We start from the raw sequence: 20,470 nt of genomic DNA, 5'->3' as shown, positions 1-20,470 counted from the left end.
TGCACTGTGTAATGAATTGACCTGTACGATCGGTACGCAAGACAAGTTTTTCACTGTACCTTGGTACAAGTGACAATAATAAACCAATACCAATACTTCTTTCTGTGTTGTAAATTTGCCATGCCTTCATGATTCTATGAAGTGTTGCTAGACAAATCTCAGGAATGGAGGGGATTGAGATATGTTTCGGGATCCAGCAGCTACCAGTCATTCCCTGGAATATGATGCAGGTTAGTGGATGAAGAATCCTTATTCTGGGATCGGAAGGGGTGGGGAGGTGGAATTGTGGTGGGGGAGTGGGGAAGGGAACACGATGGTCATGTGGCAGAGAATAGATTATGGGAAAATAAGGGGGGGGAATGGGACTGATGGGATTGCTCTGAGAGCCAGCATAGACTTGATGGGTGGAATGGCCTCCTATATCACAAGAAGATATTTTTTATATTGGAATTCGTTCAGTGCAACGGGGCAGTGAAGCTGGATGGGAATTAGTGACTTAATAGACCTAGAACCATACAGGAAAACCAGAGAGAGGAAGTGGTTTGCTCTAGGCGTGGCTTGAAGTTAATTCTGTTTGCGCTTCAACTGCTCCTTGGCTTTTCCTCAAATATTCCCGGTTTCTATGGTGCCTTGTTGAGTCCTATCCAGTATGTTTTGGAGAACCCTGAGAACAAGAGATTTGTTTACTTATAAATAACGTTGAGCATCCTGACATTTCACTGTAGCCAGCTGAGACCACAGAGTTTGGTTACAATATCTCAGGGCAATGGCACCCTCATGGTTTGGTTATTTTCTGAGCCCTTGAACTGGAGGTAGGAGCTGCCTTCCTCACCCCATCCCCACTTCTGATCTGCTTCTGCCTTAAGATCCAACGAATTGGAACTGGAATTTTTAATTGGAATTGGTTTATTATTGTCACTTGTACTGAAATATGGGAGAAAGCTTTTGTTTGCATGCTATCCTGGCAGATCATGCAATATATATGTACATAGAGGAAGTAAAAAGAAAAGCAGAATGCAGAATATTGTGTAGCAGTTACAGAAAAAGTGCAGTGCTAGTAAACAAATAAAGTGCAAGGGCCACGACGAGGGAGATTGGGAGATTGAGTTCATCTTTTAGTATATGAGAAGTCTGTTCAAGAGTCTGATAGGTTGTCCTTGAACCTAGTGCTCTCATGCTTTTGTATCTTCTGCCCGACAGGAGAAGAGGGAAGATCAGGGTGGGAAGGGTTCTTAATTATGTTGGCTGCTTTCCTGAGGCAAAGGGAAGTGTAGACAGAGTCAGAGGAGGGGAGGCTGGTTGGTGTGATGGACATTCACAACTCTCTGTAATTCCTTGCGGTCTTGGGCAGAGCAGTTGCCATAACAAGCTGTGATGCATCCAGATAAGATAGCTTTCTGTGGTGCATCTATAAAAACTGGTAAGAGTCAACGGGGACATACTGAATTTCCTTAGCCTTCCGAGGAAGTAGAGGCGCTGGTGTACTTTCTTGGCTGTAGTGTCCATGTGACAAAATATTTACACCCAGGAACTTGAAGCTGTCAACCATCTCCACCTCAACACCATTGATCGAGACAGGGGCTTGTACTCCACCCCAGTTCCTGAAGTCAGTGACGGCTCCTCCAATCCTGGCCTCTCGTTCCCCGTGGAGTTCTGTCAATCCACCAATAGCGGCCGTGCCTTCAGTTGCCAAGACCCCAAACCCTAGAACCCTCTCCACTTTTAGATAATCTGTCCTATTGTGGTTTAGTACCAGACCCTGCCTGACCACGCTCCTGGAAAGTGCCTTGGGAAGCATTACCACTTCAAAGGCGCTATCTTGTTGTTGTTGTAGCGTTGTGAGGATTGGGGTGTTGGGGGGCCGGGTAGGCAGATGGCAACTGAGATATAGATCAGAAATACACTTACGGCGAAGCCGGCAAAGGGAATAGGACACGCTGATCGGGTGAGGTTAAGAGGGGCAGAGCAATCTGCTGGGTAGAATGCCTGTTTCTGTGCTAGTTTTCCATATTGGTCCACACATAATGGATTGGTGTCCCATAATGCAGTCCTAATGACCCAGAAGAGACCGGGGGGAGTGTGTTTAGAGGATTAGTGGGCATGCTGATAGGGAGGTGAGTAGGACAAACAAAACCTTCAGCTGCCAGTGAACAGCCCACTTCCACAGTGGCACAGCGGGTAAAGCCGCTGCCTCACAGCTCCAGAGACCCGGGTTCAATCCTGACCTCCGGTGTTGACTGTGAGGAGTTTGCATGTTGTCCCCCTGTGACCACGTAGGTTTCCTCCCACATCCCAAGGACGTGCAGGTTGGAAGGTTAATAGACCACTGTAATTTGGCCCTTAGTGTTGAAGTGAGTGGTGGAGTCTGAGGGGACGACGATGGGAATACGGGAACAGTAAAATGGATTTGGGTAGGATTAGTATATAAGTAGGTGGTGGTACAAGGAGGGCCTGATTATCCCTGCACAAGAGTTCATGTTGTAACTTTCTCTAACGGCAAAGGGTACACTATGAAACAAACATCACCAGCCAGGACAGTGGAGCTACTCATCCTTATAGTTGTGACAAAATGGTGGGTGGGAGGTGATGGTTGCAGCCCTACACCCTCGTGCCTTCCTTTCACCAAGTGTCTTGGAGAGCTCTGAGAGGCGGCATTGATCGCTGCGACAGGCCAAGCTTTGTGTGTCAGGACTCGTGCTTCCGTTGACCTTGAGCTCTCTGGAACGTTGTCGGGCTGGAATGTCTTTTGTGCACTGTAGTGGTCCCCATGGGGAGGGGGGGGGGGAATGACAATGATGCTATTGTCAAGCCCTCCAGATGGGGCAGAGCTTTGTGGACACAGCTCAGCATATCACAGAAACCAGCCTCCCCTCCACGGACTCTTGTCTACACTTCTCGCTGCCTTGGTAAAGCAGCCAACATAATCAAAGATCCCACCCACCCTGGACATTGGTATTGGTTTATTATTGTCACTTGTACCAAGGTACACTGAAAAACTTGTCTTGCATACCGATCGTACAGATCAATTCATTACACAGTGCAGTTACATTGAGTTAGTACAGAGTGCATTGATGTAGTACAGGTAAAAACAATAACAGTACAGAGTAAAGTGTCACAAGATGGTTCTCTCTTCTCCCCTCTCCCATCGGGCGAAAGATACGAAAGGCTGAAAACATGTACCACCAGACTCAAGGACAGCTTCTATCCCTCTGATAAGACTATTGAACGGTTCCTGAGTACGATAAGGTTCCCTTGACCTTGCAATCTACCTTGTTATGGCTTCGCGCCTTATTGTCTGCCTGCACTGCACTTTCTCTGTAGCTGTTACACTTTATTCTGCATTCTGTTATTGTTTTCCCTTGTACTACCTCAAAGTATTAATGTGATGAAATGATCTGTATAGATGGCATGCCAAACAGTTTTTCACTGTACCTCGGTACATGTGACAATAATAAACCAATTCCAATTCCAGTTCCTTATCTGGCTTTGACCCATCTCCAATGGTTGAGCTACAGCTGGTTTCCCAGCACAGATTGACCAGAGCTGACAGACCAATTTAAATGGTGTGCAGACTCTGCATTAGATGAAGGGGAGCATGGCTGGTGAGAAGATTGGACACATTCAATTTGTGGCATCTACAGTGATCATCAACTCATCACTGAGTACAGTCCCAGGTTTGAAAAAGACCACTCCCTTCTGACTGTGAAAGTAGCCTGAGGGACATTACTGAGGAAACTTTCAGTCCTTTGTGTAAAAATACTTATCCTCATTAGTTTCGGCCACAGGAGGAGATGGGTCAGATACCTCACCTGGTTTTGTCTGTAATCCCTTCTCTTCTCTGTACGCCAAATTTAGAATCTCCTTCCCAATTATTTTTAAAATCCAAACTTCCCAAAAGCTTCTTGTTTTTTTGATGTCATTTCTAACCTTTTCAAACTTTACCTTGTAAGAAAAAGATTTGCAATGTTCCTGTACTTTCATGACACCTTCAGACCACCATGTTCACGTCAACCATCAGCGACCCAACTATACCAACCCTTTCTACCAGCAATGGTCTGTAACCTTCTATACCTTGCTGATTCAACTGCTTGTCTAGATATTTAAATGTTGGGAGAGGCTCTGCCTTCACCACCCCATAAGCAGTGCGTTCCAGATTCCAACCATCCTCTGGCTGAAAAAAAATTCTTTCCTCATATCCCCTCTATACCTCTTTGAAGTGTGGCCACTGGTAATATGTGTGACCCGCACTGTGCACGCAGCAAGATCCTGCCTGTAGTGATACGCTAACGATTAGGTCTTCTGTAATGAGCAAGGGCATAAATATTGGCTGCCTCGGGATCTTTATCTCATTTACTCAGTAAGACATTGAAGGATAGCTCATTATTTGAACCTAAAAAATGATTTATTAATCAATAGATCAGACAGGAGGGGTGAAACATTTTTCCAGTGAATGCCTTCTACATAGCAAGGCAGCCTCTCCCCAGAGGTAGACAGAGACTCTGTAGAGCATTCTATCCCAAACATTGTTGCTATATGTACACAGAGAGAAGCTCATCCCCAGATGCAGTCCTTAAAAGGCCAGTATTACAAAGGCCACATGTGTTACATTGGCATTAGTTCATCTTTGAAATAGAGTCAAACTCTGATAATCCAGCAATCTCAGGATTTTGGTGGTACCGATCTTCCGCACTATTAGATGTTACTCTTAGTAATACCCAAACACACTTTTCATTCACATACCTAAGAGATAGGCTGTAAAGATTTTGTTCTGAAAAGGGGAGAGGCATGTTTTAGACGGCAGTATTTTTCGATGAACCCAGTGAGTTTAAAGAGAGCCTTGGTGAGTTTATAGAGAGCTCGGGAAACAGAACATAGTGAGGAGCAGTTGTAAAATTTAGCTTGTGTGTTTCAGTTGGGAAAAGCAAACTAAAACCTACAAATTCTGGCCTCAAAGCTACAGATGATCCTGGCTCCAGTGTTCCTGACCCCAATCCCGGGTGCACAGACTGCCAGCAATACACAACTGACCACCCAAGGTTGCATGTCCATGGAGTGTCAATAATGAGGGTTTAACAGACTAATGAGTGAGTCAGATGCTGAAGAATCAGGATTTCTGAACAAATGGATAACAGATTATTGGAGTTTTACTCCCACACGAGGGATTCAACAGGATTTCGGTTTAAAGTTTAAAGTCTAGGAGACACCTCCTCCACCTTCCTGCCTTGATTCTTATACTTGAGATTCTTCTTCCTAATTGCTTAAGTTGCTCCTTAATTGTGACCAAGATAGTGAGACATACAAGTAACTAGCATGACCCGCAGATTGTTTGTTGCTTCAGCTTCTAGCATCTGCATTCCCTTGTGTCTCCAAACTGCTGGAGGAACTCAGAGGGTCAGGCAGCATCTGTGGAGGGAAATGGACAGTTGACGCTTCGGGTTGAGACCCTTCATCAGGACTGGGAGTGTAGAGGGGAGGTACCCAGTATAAAAAGGAGAGCGGATGGGGCAGAGCAAGAGCTGGCAAGCGATAGGTGGATCCAGGTGAGGAGGGGTGATTGGCAGATGGAGTCGTCAGGGAGGGAAGGGTGGAGATAGTGACAAGAAGCTGGGAGGTGATAGGTGGAGGCAATTCTTATATTCTACGCTCTGGCTGACAAAGACCTTCCTCACCACCTCATCTATCCACTCTGCCATCTTTAGGGACCCTTGGGCATGGAACATAGAACACTACAGCACAGTACAGGCCCATCGGCCCACAATGTTGTGCTGACATTTTATCCTGCTCTAAGATCTATCTAACCCTTCCCTCCCACATAGCCCTCCATTTCTCTATCATTCATGTGTCTATCTAAGAGTCTCTTAAATGTCCCTAATGTATCTGCCCCCACAACCTCTGCTGGCAGTGCGTTCCACACACCCACCAACCTCTGTGTAAAAAAACTTGCCCCTGATATCCCCCGCTATATCTTCCTCCAGTCTCCTTAAAATTATGTCCCCTTGTGTTAGCCATTGTCACCCTGGGAAAAAGTCTCTGACTGTGCACTCAATCTATTGCCTCTTATCATCTTGTACACCTCTATCAAGTCATCTCTCATCCGCACTCAACCTATCCTCATAAGACATGCTCTACGATCCAGGCAGCATCCTGGCTCACGCAACCTTTGTACACCAAACTCCCTCTATTCCTCAATACTCATTCATTTATGTGTATCCCACATTTATTAGACCTCTCAAAGTGCTTCACCTTGCAACTATTAGGGTCAAGTTCCATCTATCATTGCTCTTCCCATCTTACCAACTATAGACTCAGACTCTCCTCCTCACTGTCAATAACACCAACAATCTACGTGTCATCTGCAATCTTACGAATCCCAGTTTCCATCTGAATTTTCTCTAGTGGGGACCTTGTGCACGTTAACACTCCAATGCATGAACCAATGCTGTGCGATAGACCTCCATTGGCTTTCAGTCAAGGACACTGTGGTGCAGTGTCGCACCATGTGGAATCCTGAACATTGTGTGCACAAACCCACATCAAATGCAAGTTCCAGGAGATATCGTCCTTGATCTGTTGCTTCTGTGAAGGAGTTAAAGCTTCAACTAGCAGGGACACTTTGAGCAGTTATGCCCCTGAGTGGAGGTTGGGTATGGAACAGCCAACTCTGGCAGCCATTGGGAGTTGGAATGGGTGTCACCGTGTCAGTCTGGGACACCTCACCCCATAAAAGGGAAGAAGGACTTTGCTTTCAGCAATTGGACCTTGGGAAAACCTGGGAGGAATGACGTTGTGACTACACTGCCGGTCCCCTTCCCCAGAACAAGCCCAGCCAGGCCGCAGGTCTTCAACTGCAGCCAAGGTTTGGGTCAAATGGCTTTCCACGCAGTAGCTATTCCATGCCTCACCATCGGAAGGTTTTTAATATTCCTTCAGAGGATATAGGCAATATTTATTGCCCATCTTCAATTGCCTCTAAACTGACTGGCTTCCTGAGTCATTTCAGAGGGCAGTTATCTGGATAGTTTGCCTGGAATTAGATGCCAGCTAAGAATGGTAAATTTCCTTCCTCACAGAGCAATAACAAACCTGATGGGTTTTAAATTATAATCCACTGATGCACGATCCCAGATTTATTCAATTACTTGAATTTAAATTCCCCAGCTGTCGTGGTGGGATCTGAACTCATGTCTCTGGATCAGCGGTCCAGAGCTCTGGATCCTCATATCCTGGTATCCTGGTCAAGTATCCCAGCCCTTGCTACTTTTGGTGCAATGTCTCCACCTGATGTTTAGTATTAGAATTGCTCCCAGAGTTGGAATGTGGTTGCCTCCACTGAAGGAAAAGCCAGACCAGAAATGAGGGGGAAATGATATTGTGCCAGGCAATGCTTTTAGTTTTGACACCAGAGTTTTATTAAAAAAACAGTTACATTAGTTGGCTTCCAGAGTCTTGTTCTCGGCCCTTAGTTTGTGTGATGTGTGTACAGACAGTGTGTGCAAATCTCCATCAGAAACACGCAGTGCATGGTTTATGCATGTACAGGGGACGTAGTGGAGGCAGATTCAGTTGTGGTGCTCAAAGGGAGCTGGGTAAGTCTCTGAATGGAAAGAATTTGCAGAGCTATAGGGAGTAGGGTACATTGTTTTTACATAGAGCCAGTATTAACTCAATGGGCTGAATGGCCTCCTTCCATTCTGTGACTCTGGGCATTGTTCAGTTTTGACGTACGGCTTGTGCGAAGTCATTCTATGTGTGTGAGAGCTGTGGAGATGACACCACTGGATGTCTGAACCGTAGGCTAAGGCCTAATCCAGTGTTCACTGCCGGGAGTCTTCCTGCCTTCCCTCAAATAGATTCTTCCTTGAACATTTTTGTAGATGCTGCTGACACCCAATCACTTCAGATGCCTTCAAGGCCTCCTCTCAATTTCTCCAACTGCCCCCCGCCAAATCCAGATGGGAAAGCATCCTATCCGGATGCACCGCAGCTTGGTATGGCAATTGCTCTGCCCAAGACCGCAAGAAACTGCAGAGAGTTGTGAACACAGCCCGGTCCATCACACAAACCAGCCTCCCCTCCATGGACTCCGTCTACACTTTCGCCTGCCTCGGTAAAGCAGCCGACATAAACAAGGACCCCTCCCACCTCTGGTCATTCTCTCTTCTCCCCCCTCCCATTGGGCAGAAGATACCAAAGCTTGAAAGCATGTACCAGCAGACTCAAGGACAGCTTCTATCCCGCTGTTATCAGACTCTTGAATGGACCTCTTGTATGCTAAAATGAACTCTTGATCTCGCAATCGACCTCGTTATGGCCCTTGCACTTTATTTGTCTAACTGCACTGCACTTTCTCTGTAACTGTAACACTATATTATGCATTCATTTCTTTTTTAACTACCTCGTTGTACTTATGTATGGAATGATCTGTCTGGATGGCACGCAAACAAAAGTATTTTGCTGTATCTCGGTACATGTAACCATAATAAACTAATTACCAATTCCCCCCCTGACCCCCATCTCAACCACCTTTTGATGCTCTTCACCCTCTTGGCACTATCCTCAACACCTATTTGTGATCCTTACTGTCCACCCACCCCCATCCCCACCCCCTTCAATCCTCTTCTCTCTTCTACGGTTCTTTCTGGGCCCAACCATCTCCACAAACCCACCCCCCCCCCCAACCTTTCTCGTTCATTCTCTCGAGTCACCCATAATCCTCTCCACCATTCCTCCTCCCACCACCAGATGAACTGCGGCAGTTCGGCTTTACGTGGCTCGATCTCAAAGTACTTGATGTTATGTCTCAGGTGAAATGTGCAATTTAATTTTAAACTGGAAAGAGTGCAGAAAAGATTTACGAGCATGTTGCCAGGACTAGAGGGCCTGAGTTACAAGGAGAGGTCGGCCAGGCTCGGTCTTTATTCCTTGGAACGCAGGAAAATGAGGGGTCATCTTATAGATGTTTATAAAATCATGAGGGGCATAGATAAAGTGGACGGTAACAGTCTTTTCCCCAGGGTAGGGGAGTCCAAAACTAGGAAAAATAGATTTAGGGTGAGAGAGGAAAGATTTAAAGGGGACTTGAGTGGCAACTTTTTCACACAGAGGGTGGTGAGTAAATGGAACGAGCTACCAGCCGAAGTGGTTGAGGCAGGTACAATACAATCAGTTAAGAAGCATTCAGATAGGTACATGCAGGGGCAGGGCTGAGAGGGATATGGGCTGAACTCAGGAAGTTGGGACTAGATGGTGGGCACTATGGTCAACATGGACTTGTTGGGCCGAAGGGCCTGTATCCGTGCTCTATTGCTCTATGACTATAATTGCAGACAGCTGTACAAATGTGACCTTGCAAGTTGTTGGGGTGGAATCATCCTGTTGGGGGCAGTGTCGCCGTTCCTGATGGTGTTGATCTCAGCACTGCCATCATCAGGAAGGTAGCTACACTGCAGCGAGGCTTGTGCAACCCAGCCCACAGTCAATGTCGAGTTTATTGCCATATGCACAAGTACATATATGCAAAAGTGCAATGAAAAACTTACTTGCAGCAGCATCACAGGCACACAGCATTAGAGACACAATATTCATAAGAAAAACATAAATTAAACATAAATTATACAAGAAAGAACACAATTAGAACAAAAAGAAACAAAGTCTATTGTAGTGCAAAGTGGTCATAGTGTGAGTGGTCTTAGTGTTTGCTATACTGGGATTAAGGTTGTGCAGGTTCATTCAAGAACCGAATGGTTGAAGGGAAGTAGCTGTTCTTGAACCTGGTGGTGTGGGACTTCAGGCTTCTGTATCTCCTGCCCGATGGTAGCTGCAAGAAGATGGCATGGCCCGGATGGTGAGGATCTTTGATGATAGATGTTGCCTTCTTGAGGCAGCACCTCCTGTAGATACTGCAGATAGTGGGGAGGGATGTGTCCACGAAAAAAATATCTTTAGATTAATTTACTGTTACCTTCTGCTCTTTTGCCCCATTTACCAGCCTGCAGTTCTTTCTTTTGATTTGGGGAATCCCACACACAGAAGGCCATTCAGTCCACCATATCCATGCTATCTTCCTTGAAGAGGACATGGGTTATGAGAGGAGACTGGATAGGCTGGGACTTTTTTCCTTAGAATTTCAGGAGGCTGAGGGGTGACCTTATGGAGGTTTATAAAATAATGAGGGGCACAGATAAGGTGGATGGTCGCAGTCTTTTGCCCTTTCAGGGCAGGGAAGTCTAAAACTAGAGGGCATAGGTTTAAGGTGAGAGGGGAAAGATTTAAAAGGGACCTGAGCAGCAAGTTTTTCATACAGAGTGTGGCAGGTATGTGGAGCGAGCTGGCAGAGAAAGTGGTAGTGGTGGGTACAATTAAAATGTTTAAAAGACAGTTGGACAGCTACATGGATAGGAAGGGTTCAGAGGGATATGGGCCAAATGCGGGCAAATGGGCCTGGTGTAGATAGTCATCTTGGTTGGCACGGACGATTTGGGCCAAAGGGCCTGTTTCCATGCTGTACAACTCTATGAATCTATGAGTCACTAAGAGAGATCCCATGAGTCACATTGAAACAGCACACCTTGATCAAACCACAGATAAGCTTAAGTTTGAACAGGAGCATTGCAGTTCACAGAGGTGTGCTGAGGACAGAATTTATCCCTCGTGCAACATCACCAATATAGATGTGGCCATTACCACAATTCATGTTGGTGGGATCTTGCTATGTATAAGTTAACTGCTGCATTTATGACTCCACTATCGTCAGCACCCTCCATTGGCCCTGAAGGGTTCTGGAGTGGCTTGAAAGGGATGTGAAAGTTGCTACAGAAATGCATGCCGTTCTTTTGCTTTAATTTGAAATTGAAATGCAAGGTGAGGAGGAAGAGGAGAAAGCCATTCATCCCTCCCACATCCGGCTAGCAGAGACGCTGCCTCACAGCTCTGGGGACCCAGGTTCAATCCTGACCTCCAACTCAGGCTATGTGGAGTCTGCACGTTACCACATGGGTTTCCTCCGGGTGCTCCGGTTTCCTCCCACATCTGAAAGGCGTGCAGGTCGGTTGGTTAATTGGCCGCTGTAAATCACTCTCAGTGAGTGGTGGAATCTGGGAAAATGAGGAGTATTAAATGGAACAACAGACGATCTGCTGCAGGAACTCAGCGGGTCGAGCAGCATCTGTGGGAGGAAAGGAATTGTCGACGTTTCAGGTTGAAACCCTGCATCAGGACTGAGAGGGGGAGAGGGAAGATGGCCGGTATAAGGAGGAGAAGGGGAGGAGTGAGGAAGAAGTCCCTGTCAACTGGGGGACAGAGGACAGTGTGAGGTGACAGGCAGGTAGTTCCAGGTAGGGGAGGGGAGTGGAGCTGGAGTTGGGAGACAGCGGCGGATGAATGATAGATGGAGGCAAACAGAGAGAAGGAGGAAAAAAACAACAGATGGATCAGGGTGGGGAAAGGGGAGGGTGAAGGTTGGAGACGGCTGTTGGAGGGAGATCAGCAGGAACACAAAGAACTACCAGAGCTAGGATCTGTTGGGAAGTATTAAGTGGAATCAAAGTAGATGGTCAACATGGACTTGATGGGCTGAAGGGCCTATTTTCATGCTGTTTGACCTTTTGATCTCGGTTGTCAATCTCAGATTTATAATTTAATATTGACCCTGCATCAATTGGGGTTTTGGAAGGAAGTTCTTGATCTCTATAATTTCAAAGTGTTTCCAACTTCAGTCCTGGAAATCTGGGCTCTAACTTTGGATTCTGTCCTCTCGTCCCACACTTAACAGAGCAACACAGAAAGTGCTGGAGGAACTCAGCAGGTCAGGCGGCATCTCTGGAGGGAAATGGACAGTCGACGTTTCGGGTGAGATGCTTCATCTCGACCCAGATGACCTGAAACGTTGACTGCCCATTTCCCTCCAGAGATGCTTCCTGACCCATTGTTCCCCCAGCACTTTCTGTGTTGCTCCTTATTCCAGCATCTGCAGTCTCGTGTATCTCCCTCACTAACAGGAATAGCTCCTGAATAAGGAAAAAAAAATACCCTGCAGATGCTGGAAATCAACTGCTTGAAGCACTCAGCAGGTCAGTCAGCATCTGTGGAGAGAGAAGTAGGGTTAAATGTTTGAGGTTGAGGACCTTATCTCGGAAATATTTTCTTTCCATCCACCCTCTTCAGTTCTGCTTAAAACCTTGACAACGTCAATCAAATCACCCGTGAAATTTCTAACCAGGGAATGCCCTGCCATTTTGTGGAATCTTCCCTGTTTAACCCTGGGGGATCAGTTTATATTCTGTGGAGTCCATGCTGGTTTGTACATGTTAAATTTATTGTGAATTAGATATTTGCCCCAGGGGTCCTTGGTTGCAGTCAGAACTGCAGTGGCTGTTCATTAGGCTGGCTCTGTGGATCCCTACAGGGATATTTTTTTATAATGATTGCACAATATTCAACTCCATTCCCTTGGCAAAAAGGAGAAGTATGCAGCAAGAACTGACAACATTCAGACATTTGCAGGGACGGTAGTGTAGTGGTTAGCACAATGCTATTACAGCGCCAGCGACACAGGTTCAATTCCCATCGCTGTCTGTAAGGAGCTTGTACGTTCTCCCCGTGTCTGCGTGGGTTCATGGGTTTCCTCCGAGTGCTCCAGTTTCCTCCCACTTTCCAAAGATGTACGAGTTAGGAAGTTGTGGGCATGCTATGTTGGCGCCGGTAGCGTAGCTTCCCAGAACACTCTACGCAAAATCAGGGGATGTTCAGGTAGAGTGTGGTTTACACAGAGCTGCTGGGCTCTCAGTGAAGAATTCTCAGCTTGCCCTGGGGTTTGTCTACACAGCATCTTTGGTTATCCAGGTGACTTTCAGGAGCATTTTCAGATATGAATTGATGGTAACTCAGCACCAGATAATAGGGCAGCTGACCAAAAGATTGGCTAGAGAGGTAGGTTTTAAGGAATGTCCTTAATGGACATTCAATCTTCCTTCAATGTACATGTGACTAGTATAGGTATCTTATCTTATGAAATCCAGTGGGGTCACCATTGGCCAGAAACCCACCTGGACTGGCTGCCTGAAAACTCTGGCTACAAGAGCAGGTCAGAGGCTGGGTATTCCTGGTGAGTGACTTACTACCCTTCCACCATCTACAAGGCATGCATCACAAGTGTGCTTGGACGTGAGTAGCTGCAATAATTCTCAGAAACCCTGACGCTATCCATGACAAAGTAGCCCACTTGTTTGGCACCCCATCCACCTCCCTAAGCTTTCATTCCTCTACCATGCAGGATGGGTGGATGGAGAAGAATATTTCTGAGATAAGGTCTTCAACCTGAAACATTAACTCTATTTCTCCCTCCACAGATGCTGACTGACCTGCTGGGTGTTTCCAACAGTTCAGATGTTCAACATCTGCAGTTTTTTATCTGCTTTTTGAAGTGTGGTTTCTGTCAGTCAGGGAGTGTGGGACTATGGGACAGAGTCCAAAAATTAGAGCTCAAGTCTTCCAAGATTGAAGTTGGAAACTCTTCTACACAAAGAGGTGGTAAAGGTTCATTCCTTTACCATCCCTCTCAGCATACAGTGGCTGTGGTGTGTCCACCTACAAAGTGCATCACAGTTACTTGTCCAGTCTATTCTGACTAGAAGAGCAGGTCAGAGGCTGGGTATTCCTGGTGAGTGACTCACCGACCTTCCACCATCTACAAGGCGTGCATCATGCGTGTGCTTGGATGCGTGTAGCTCTAACAATTCTCAAAAACCCCGACGCTATTATTTGATATTTCCACCCTGGAATAAAAAATCTATCTACCCTATCAATGCTTGTCATAATTCTATATGATTGCATATTACTTATCCAATGTTCTTCAAATAGATGCTGGGGTATTATAGCAGGACTGGAGAAGAGGCAACCTTGCATGGGGGTGTGGAGGATGGCGTGCAGTGGATAGGGACAGGGAGTTCATTGCAGGGAGCAGTTCAATCCCAGATCAAATAGCAGCTGATAGATTTACGAGGATGTTGCCAGGGACTATGTTATGAAGAGAGAGGTTCAGCAGATTGGGACTTTATTCATTGGAGCGTAGGAGACTGAGGGGGTTGTATAATATCATGAGGGGCATAGACAGGGTGAATGCACACAGTCTTTTTGCCAGGGTTGGGGAATCAAGAACTAGAGGGCATGAATTTAAGGTGGGATGGGAGAGATTTACTAGGAACCTGAGGGGCAACTTTTTCATCCAGAGGGTGATCTGTATATAGAATGAGCTGCCAGAGGAAGTGGTTGAGGCAGGTACATTAACAACAGATAAAAAGTACTTGGACGGATACATGGATAGGAAAAGTTAGGGATAGGGATACAGGCCAAACGCAGGCAAATGGGACCAGCTTAGTTGGCAATCTTGGTCGGCATGGACCAGTTGGGCCGAAGGGCCTGAATGACTCGATGATTCTACAACATACTTGTGCCTGCAAAGCTTTGCTGGTTTGTTTGATCTTGTTAGTGACTAACCCATGTACAAAAATGTTGACCAACTAGTGAGGTTGGTGGAACAGGATGGCGAGGAAGTTTCACTTGAAAAGCCCTTGAAGAAAGCAGGGCCTGCTGTTTCTCAGAGCTCGAGCCTCTGTGTGCCAGCGGAGGGGTGTGTCCCTGCTGTGAATCTCTGTCAGGGACTCTGCATTTCTGCTTCAGTCTCATGAATTACATAACAACCACATGACAGGTACAACACGGCAACAGGGAGATGCTTCCAATACAGTGCTTGGGGACTGCTGCACTGTCTGAGGTGCTGAGTTTTAGCTCCCTCAGGTAGACATAAAAGATCCGTCAGGCACTTTCCTGTGGGGTTTTCCCCAGAATTCTGCAGCCAGGGTTTATCACACAGCCAACAGTTTAAACCACGAGAATCTGCAGATTCTGTAATCTGGAGCAAAAAGCAAACTGTTGGAGGAACTCAGCAGGTCAGGTAGCATCTCTGGAGGCAGAGGGACGGTCGACATTTCTGATCGAGACTCGCATCGGTCCTTAAACATCGGCCATTGCCTCCACAGATGCTGCCTGACCTGCTGAGTTCCTCCAGCAGTTTGTTTCTTTGACATTAAATCAGCTCACAGGCAGTGGGAACCAATTGGCTGCAACAATTCTGACCTAATTCTCCACAGAAGCCTCCTCCTATCACTTTTCACCTCACCTTCTATTCTCTTCTCCTTCTTGCCTTTATTTGTTTCCCCTTAAATGCGCCTCTGCCACTCCCTATAGGCTCCTGCCATTCTCCGGTTTACGATTTCCCCGAACAATTTAGTTGCAATAAACTAAAAGTCCGCTAATCCAGCACGCTGGAGATGGTGGTGACAAGAAGAGTGGATTTTCCCAGGCTATCAGATGTTATCTTATTAATACTCCAGTACTCTAATTCCCCTTTTTAAAAGGGTTGCCACACAGTAAACATTTCAGTGAAACCAGTAGTTTTAAAGGGAGTGCAGGCAACAGAATGAGGTGATCTTCAAGGGAGGGAGGGAAATGAGGTCCTGATATTGGGAAGGGAGGGTGGGAGCCAGGAGATCAGGAACCAGGGCCCTGGTGAGTGGAAATTGAAGATCTAATCCAATGAGTCAGTGGATGAACCATTAGAATGGTCAGATAACAGATTATCAGAGCTTTAGTAAATCTCTCTCTTTACACTCAGTCATAGGATATGGATGTCACCAGCATGACTGGCATTTAATGCTCATTTCTGATTGTCCTTGATCTGAAGGGCTTATTGGGCCATTTCGAAGGGCAGTTGAGTTGTCCATATGGTTGGTGGGGGTGGGCGGTGGGTTCTGGAGTCACATATCGACCATGCAGTGTTAAGATGGCAGACTTCCTTTCTCCAAAGGACATTGGTGACCCAAGTGCGTTCTAATATCAGTCCAGATGTTTCATGGACTGGAGTCTGTTGGAATAACTCTCCACTTGCCTGGATGAGTTTCCTCTGGGTTCTTCTCATATCCAGAAAACCCGCAGGTTGGTAGGTTAATTGCCCAGTGTAAATTACCTCTCATGTGTAGATAAGTGGTAGAATCTGGGGGGAAGTTAAAATAAGGTAAGATAAGGTATCTTTATTAGTCACGTATATCGAAACACACAGTGAAATACATATTTTGCGTAGAGTGTTCTGGGGGCAGCCCGCAAGTGTCGCCACGCTTCTGGCGCCAACATAGCATGCCCACAACTTCCTAACCCGTAATTCTTTGGAACGTGGGGGGAAACTTGGGAATGTAGCGAGAATGAAAATGAGTTTGGGTGTAATTAGTGTAAAATGGGTGCTTGATGCTCAGCATGGACTTTGGTGGGCTGAATGGCCTCTTTCTGTGCTGTATCACTCTATGACTCCATGACTAAGTCTTGTAATCTGGACCCACATTTCAAACAGTGGCAAAAGACTACCTCACACACTGTGCTCTCCCTCGCTACTATACTCTTGTTGGACCCTGTTATTTTTTATTATTCTGGACGTTCTCCAACACAAATTGAACTAACAATTGTCAATCTCAGAGGTTAGTTACCAAGCCACACGTCAAGCAAATTAGTTACATCAAAGAGCAGTGGTTAATCACTCTTAAACATCACAAGGAAGGCTGCCAAGAACACTGTCATCTGGTCACCTGGGGCCTTTTGGTACTTAACTGCTAATTAAACTAAGAAAATTAGTGTAAAAAATGATCAACAACTTTAATTTATCAGTTTTAATGAAGATTAACATCAGTATGCAATAGCCAATATGCCATGGGCTCCTATTGAGAAAATAGTTTGACTAAAGACTGCTGTGTTTATAATTAGGATCCACAGTTTATTCAGTATCATTTAATTGACTTTCAGATTATTGGGAATGAGTCTCAGTGGGTGAGGTAATTTTGTGGTTACCCCACATGATGCTGTGAGCTATTTAATATAGGGAGGACAACCCAGAATGAATGGCTAGGTCCTGCATTTCTGTAGCGCCTTTCATGAGCTCAGGGCATGCCAGAACGCTTCACACTTTTGAAGTGTCACGCCTTTCTCGCTGCAGTTGACGTGTGCACAGCAAGGTCCCACAGAACTTGCATACACCTTTACAAAACAATAACACGGGACCTAAGTAAGTGGCCCAACTGGCTGTCATTGTTGTTGAGTGCAGCTTATTGAGGAACCACCGGTCTGACAGTCTTAAAACACAGTAGGTGCTGTCAATGTGTGACGCCTCCCACAGTTGAAAGGGTCGAACTCTGGACGGGGGTGGGGGCTTGCAGGGAGTGCGGACTTTCTCCAGAGGTCAAAGGTGGGACCAAAAGGCACTGCAGAACTAATGTTGCCCCAAGGTCAGTCAACCCTGGGCCAATACTGGAGATCCACGAAGAGGCTGACCAGAGCATATACGGACAGGTGGTCAAGTCCAGGAGTGCGATAATCTCGAAAGAATCTGTTTCTCAGGATGTTATCGAGAGATAAATATTGGCGAGGACACCAGGGAGAAATCCTCTGCTCATCCTTGAAATAATGCCCTGGAATCACTCACGTTCACCACCAAGATCAAGCAGAACCTCGGCATAGACCTTCATCTGAAGGGCAACACTCCCTCAGATTTCAGATGCAACATTAAGGTCCTATCCACTGTCCAAGAGAGGTAGAGTCATAGAGTCATACAGCATGGGAACAGGCCCTTCGGCCCAACACGTCCATGCCAGCCGTCAAGTGCCCATTTACACTAATCCCAGGTTTATTCTCCCCACATTCCCAGTCTTTCCCCCTTTATTCTGCCACTTACCTACATACTCGGGACAATTTACAGTCAATTCATCGACTGACCCGTATGTCTTTGGGAGGAAACCAGAGCGCCTGGGGGAAACCCATGCACTCACAGGGAGAATATGCAAACTCCACACAGACTGCACTTGGGGTTGGGATCTAATCTGGGTCACTGGACCTATGAGCTGTAGTTCTATGAGCTGTTCCACTGTGCTTCCCATGATCCCATCAGATCCATCCGATGGGATCTTTTCAAAGAAGAACAAAAGTTTTCCAATCAATCAGAATCAGGTTATTACCACTGCCTTGTATGACGTGAAAGTTGTTGTCATAGTTATACATCTGTGAAATTTGTTGGCCAATATTCATACCATAAATAACACCAGAATGACAATCTAGAGGCTGAATTTCTGGAGTGTATAGAGATGGATTTTTAGATCAGTATGCTGACGAACTGACTAAGGAACAGACTATTATGGATCTAGCACAGTGCAATGAGAAAGAGTTAATTAATAATCTTTTTGTAATGGAACCCCTAGGAAGGAGTAACCATGATATTATAAGTTCATTATAAGATCTATCCTGGGCCCAACAAATTGGTATTGGTATCGGTTTATTATTGTCACTTGTACCGAGGTATAGTGAAAAACTTGTCTTGCATACCGTTCGTACAGATCAATTCATTACACAGTGCAGATACATTGAGTAAGTACAGAGTGCATTGAGGTAGTACAGGTAAAAACAACAACAGAATACAGAGTAAAGTGTCACAGCTACAGGGAAGTACATTGCAGGTAGACAATAAGGTGCAAAGTCATAACGAGGTAGATTGTGAGGTCAAGAGTCCGTTTCATTGTATAAGGGAACCATTCAATAGTCTTATCACAGTGGGGTAGAAGCTGTCCTTGAGCCTGGTGGTATGTGCCCTCAGGCTCCTGTATCTTCTGCCTGATGGGAGAGGAGAGAAGAGAGAATGACCCGGGTGGGTGGGGTCTTTGATTATGCTGGCTGCTTCACCAAGGCAGTGAAAGGTATAGACAGAGTCCATAGAGGGGAGGCTGGTTTCCTTGATGCACTGGGCTGTGTCTACAACTCTCTGCAGTTTCTTGTGGTCCTGGGCAGAGCAGTTGCCATACCAAGTTGTGATGCATCCAGATAGGATGCTTTCTATGATGCATCGATAAAAATTGCTGAGTGGCAAAGGGGACATGCCAAATTTCTTTAGCCTCCTGAGGAAGTAGAGGCGCTGGTGAGCTTTCTTGGCCGTGGCGTCTATGTGGTTGACCAGGACAGGCTATTGGTGATGTTCACTCCTAGGAACTTGAAGCTCTCAACCCTCTCGACCTCAGCACCATTGATGTAGACAGGTGCATGTACACTGCATCCTTTCCTGAAGTCAATGACCAGTTCTTTTGTTTTGCTGACACTGAGGGTAAGGTTGTTGTCATGACACCATTCCACCAAGCTCTCTATCTCTTTCCTGTACTCTCACTCATCGTTGTTTGAATACAGCCTACTACAGTGGTATCATCTGCAAACTTGTAGATGGAGTTAGAGCAGAATCTGGACACGCAGTCATTGATGCAATCACGAAGAAGGCACACCAGCGGCTACACTTCATCCCCTCAAATTTGGTATGTCACCAAATACTCAGGCAAATTGCTATAGATGTACAGTGGAGAGCATTCTTACTGGTTGCATCGCCGCCTGGTATGGAGGCTCCAATGCACAGGATTGCAAGAGGCTGCAGAGGGTTGTAGACTCAGCCATCTCCATCACAGTATGACCCTCTTCACCATCAAGGACATCTTCAAGAGGCGGTGCCTCAAGAAGGTGGCATCCACCACTAAGGACCCTCACAATCTGAGACATGCCCTCTTCTTGTTACTACCATCGGGAAGGAGGTACAGGAGCCCGAAGACCCACACTCAACAATTCGGAAACACCTTCTTCCCCTCCACCATCAGATTTCTGAATTGTCCATGGACCCATGAACACTACCTCGTTATTCCTTTTTTTGTGAACTATTTATTTATTTTTGTAATTTATAGTAATTTTATGTCTTTGCACTGTACTGCTGCCACAAAACAACAAATTTCACATCACCTAAGTCAGTGATAATAAATCTGATTCTGATTCTGATTCATAAGTAAAGCACTTCAATTGAAACTATGGAGTTCAACCTAAGAAAGGGAAACTGTGAAGGTATGAAAACATCTGAGCTAGAGAGGATTGGGAAACTCCACTGAAATGCATCCTGTAAACAGACAATGGCTAGCATGGAAAGAATTCTGACAGATGTGTAACAAATACGTAACTAAGAAAATTGATGAAGGCAGGGCAGTTGACGTGGGCTTTAGTAAAGCTTTTGACTAAGTCCTAGGCTAGTCTGGAAGGTTAAGGCACAAGGGATCAGCAGGAGATAATGATGTGCTGACATTTTGGCAGTCAGAAAAGAGAGAGGGGAAGATAGAGACACTGCCTGCTGGTCTCTGTATCGATGGATGAAAAACAGTAACTGTGTCTGTCACTACAATCCACGTATGGATTTTTGGAATAATCTGGTGGAGTCCGCTTTGTCATTAACCTGTAGAAGGAAACAGGTATTTTTGTGGACGGCCACATCTCAAATGCCTTTCAGGGTGGCAGATACTTCGGAACAAAGCAGTGGAGATCATCAGTAACCGAGGTGTTGTATGGGTTCCATCGTGGAACATTT

Source organism: Pristis pectinata, chromosome 31 (assembly GCF_009764475.1).
Source record: "Pristis pectinata isolate sPriPec2 chromosome 31, sPriPec2.1.pri, whole genome shotgun sequence".
NCBI lineage: Eukaryota > Metazoa > Chordata > Chondrichthyes > Rhinopristiformes > Pristidae > Pristis > Pristis pectinata.
Note: the sequence above shows the minus strand (reverse complement) of the source record.